We start from the raw sequence: 4,515 nt of genomic DNA on the forward strand, positions 1-4,515 counted from the left end.
TTCCATTGTCCTCTACTCTGTCCTTTTGCTTGTTACTTCCTCTTCCCAAGTCAATTCGGTCATAACAAGTGAGAAATGATTTCAAAATTTGCCACCAGCTTTCCAATTGCACAAAACGGGATCTGGCTAGTACATCAAAGTGTCATAAGTCAAGAAAGAACAACAAGCGCACTGAGTTGGTAACAATCAACATGCTTTGGGATTCGTGCAAAATACAAAGGCTTGGTACATATCAATTCATGAACAATGCAACAGATGGAGGGTGTTAGGTGAATGGATCAAAGGCATTTTCTATGGCAATATTGACAAAAGTTGGTTAACCAGTGACAAGCAAGGTCTTCCAAGCGGAAAGCAAAGTTATCATGGCAAGTGAAGGAGCATTAGACCTCAAGGCCAAGGCCAGTGGTTTAAGTCAAGAAAGAAAAACATACGCACTGAGTGGGTGGCAATTGACGTGCTTTGGGATTCATGTAAAATGCAAAGGTTTGGTAAATGTCAGTTCATGTGCAATGCAATAGATAGAGTGTATTGGGTCTGAACGGAAAAGAGGTATTTTCTGCGATAAGGGTGACAGAGAAATTGGTTAGTCAATAAGCAAGCAACGTCTTTCAAAGTGAAATCAAAGTTATCATGGCAAGTGAAGGAGCAATCGCCGCAAAGTCAAGGCCACAAACCAACCACCATGTTTAAACTCACAAGTTTTCTTTGTCTGAAACAGGGACGGAAGCTATGTTCATATCAAAGCTTGGAAGCTTGAAATTTTCAAGTGTAATGCCCAAATTCTGCTTACGCAAAAGCTATTGAGAAGATCACACATTACCCCTAGGAGACGCACTTCCTAGTCTAAGTTTTTCAAGTTATATTTTATGGTAGAAGACGCACTTCCTAAATTGAGATTTTACCCCTAGGAGAAGCACTTCCTAGTTTGGATCATATGAGTTTGAGTCACTGAGGTTTTACCTCTAGGAGATGCACTTCCTAGTCTAAGTTTTTCAAGTCATATTTTGTGATAGGAGATGCACTTCCTAAATTGAGATTTTACCACTAGGAGACGCACTTCCTAATCAAGGTCTTTCAAGTTATTCTTTTAGGAAACGCACGTCCCAAATTGAAAGTTCATTCATAGGAGATGCACTTCCTTGTCTTGGTTATTTAAATTCACCCCTAGGAGACGCACTTCTTAGTCTGGGTCTTTCAGAATATACCTGTAGGAGACGCACTTCCTAAATTGAGATATCACCCCTAGGAGACGCACTTCTTAGTCTGGGTCTTTCAGAATATACCTGTAGGAGACGCACTTCCTAAATTGAGACATCACCCCTAGGAAACGCACTTCCTAAGTTGATTTTCACCCATAGGAGACGCACTTCCTAAATTGATAGTTCATTCATAGGAGACGCACTTCCTAGTTTGAGTCGTTGAAGTTTCACCCTCAGGAGATGCACTTCATAAATTGAAGTTTCACCCATAGGAGACGCACTTCCTAAATTGAGAGTTCATTCATAGGAGACGCACTTCCTAGTTTGAGTAAGTTGATTTTCACCCATAGGAGACGCACTTCCTAAATTGATAGTTCATTCATAGGAGACGCACTTCCTAGTTTGAGTCATTGAAGTTTCACCTCTAGGAGACGCACTTCCTAGTCTAGGTTTTTCAGGTTATACTGTTGAGGAGACGCACATCCTAAACTAAAAGTTTACCCCTAGGAGACGCACTTCCTAGTCTGGGTCTTTCAGGAATTAAGAGTCCATGGGAGATGCACTTCCTCGTTTTACTCACTGAAGTTTTCACCCCTAGGAGACGCACTTCCTAGTCTTGGTCATTTAAATTTACCCCTAGGAGACGCACTTCCTAGTTTGAGTCATTTAAGTTCGGCCCTAGGAGACGCACTTCCTAGTCTGGTTTATTGAAGTTACACCTTTAGGAGACGCACTTCCTAAATATTGAGTTCATTCATAGGAGACGCACTTCCTAATTTTAGTCACTAAAGTTTTCACCCCTAGGAGACGCATTTCCTAGCCTTGGTCATTTAAATTCACCCTTAGGAGACGCACTTCCTAATTTGGTTCATTCAGGTTTTATTTTAGCAGATGCATTTGCTAGTCAAAGTTACTTGGTTTTACTCGTAGGAGACGCACATCCTAATCTAGTCTTTAGTTTACTCTCATCATTGCATCAGTAGTATAAGTGGTTTACAATATTGCTAACAACTCACAAATCTTCCTAGTGCAAACTGGGGCAGAAAATTTCGTTTGTTTTGTTTGTTTTGGTTACAGGATCCCGCCTGGAGAACAAGGGAATACTTTTCAAGATCAGCAATTAGGCGCCCACCTGGAGAACAAGGGAAGTACAATTCAAATTCTATCTTTTAATTTTTTAATATTTGATAACATGCTATACCCAGTCACCAAACTAGGACAGAAAATTTTATTTGTTGTTTATTTTGTTGCAGTCGGGAGCCCACCTGGAGAACAAGGGAATACTTTTCAAGTTCAGCAATCAGGAGCCCACCTGGAGAACAAGGGAATACTTTTCAAGCGTCAGCAATCAGGAGCCTGCCTGGAGAATAGAGGCACATATTTCAACTTCAGCAGTCCAGCATCACTCGGAGGAATGGCGAAACATCTCCAATCACAATGCAAGGCAACAATGCAAGAATTCCAGTGGAAGATACAAGTTCAAGGCAACACAAGAGCAAGTTTGAAGACATAGATAGGACCCTTTTTGTAATTCATAGCTTAGGTTAGCTTCTTTTTGTTTTGACACGGTGTAATAAGGAGGTCAGCGAGCAGTAGCAGCAGCAACAGCAGTGAAATCACAGCTCCTGGTAGTCCCAGCTACCAAACCTTCCCAAACTACATTGACCTGATTCCTTTTCAGCCAAGGATATGTAGGCAACCTTTGAAGCAGGGTTCGGTCAGACGGTTTTCAAAATGCTTCACACGGAATATTCAAACGGGCAAAAATCGCTCGTTTCCGCTCACTTATCTTTGCACGGAAACTCTTCATGTTCCCGAGCAAAGAGGAGCAGCTGTGAGCACGTGATTTTTTCTCTATATGAATTATTTCCAAAAATTCAAACAAAATAATTTCTTTATTATTTTACAATTTTTGTAAATTTTTGTGTTATTTTCTGATAATTGTTGCATTTTATTGGTGTTTGTTTTAATTCATATGAAAAAATATAAAAAATACAATTGGCATTTGCATTTAGGAGTTATTTTCATATTTTAGGATTAATTAGGGGTTAAGTGGTTATTAGAACAAAATATAAAGAAAATAACAAAAATAGTCCATTTTTGCATTTTTAATTGTTAATTGTTGAATTTGCCACGAAATAGTTTTTAAACAATTTTAGGAATTAATTAGTTTAACTTTGAAAATATATTAGGTCTTTATTTTAATTTTTTTGCATTTTTATAAAGTCAGAAAAATATAAAAAAAAAGAAAAAGAAAAAAGAAAGTAGAATGGGAACACGATAAATAAAAGAAATAAAAGAAAAACAATTAAAAAAGAGAGTGGTCTTAGTAAATTCCCAATTTTGGGCCAAATTGGCTTATCCCAAAAGAAATCCAACCCCAAATAAACCCCTGAACCCACCAAGGCCCAAACCCCCAACCCGGTCCAGCCCCTCACCCTACCAAAACGACCCCGTTTTTGCAAAATCGATCACAGCCCTTGATTTTTCCTCATCCAACGGATGAGAACTAACTAGGTTTAGAGTATTTAATGGTCGGAACTTACCCCTCCCCCCCCCTACCCCGTCCATCGTCTCTCTCTCACCCCACTCTATCAGAGACTCCCCCACCGGCTCCGCCGCTCGCCGCCGGTCGGAAATCGTCTACGCCGGCGGCCGGCGTCCAAATCATCCCAAATTAATACCCTGGAACCTCCTCAACGCCCCCGTACCAAATATTCAAGTAATTTCCCTCAAACATCAACCAATCTCTTCGAATCTTAGTTCGAAATTTTCCGGCCAAAACTCAACCTTCTCCGTTCACCACCAAATTAAAACCATGGAACCGCTTTGTCCTCCTCTATCAAACCCCCCAAACCTCGCCCCTCAAATCTGACCGGAACTCTTCTAATATCGATTTGAAGTTTTCGGTCAAAACCCTAAATTACCAAACCTTGTCAAATTGATACCACATCATCACCTCGCCTCCCTCATGACGCTTCTACCATTGATGGTGTTCAAATATCACTAGAGTCACTCGAAATTTTGAATTGGAAGTTAGCCGGATTTGTGGAGTTCAAAATCAGTGAGTTTCTATTTCACTTTTGCTTGAGGGTTCTGTGTTGCTGCATGATTAGTTAAATAGCTATTTTCATTTTGTTATAAGTTCAAGTAATTAGTTAGGGTTTTTGTCTGCATTTTTGAATCAGTAATGTGTTCTATTATGTTGATGTAATTCAGTAGCATGGTTTTTTTTTTTCTCTTAAGCATACTTTCTGTTGTTAATTCATAGTTAGTATTCTAGGTCTGGATTTCTGATTTAGTTTAAATTTGATTA

The sequence above is a fragment of the Nicotiana attenuata genome, unplaced genomic scaffold (assembly GCF_001879085.1).
Source record: "Nicotiana attenuata strain UT unplaced genomic scaffold, NIATTr2, whole genome shotgun sequence".
NCBI classification, from domain to species: Eukaryota; Viridiplantae; Streptophyta; class Magnoliopsida; order Solanales; family Solanaceae; genus Nicotiana; species Nicotiana attenuata.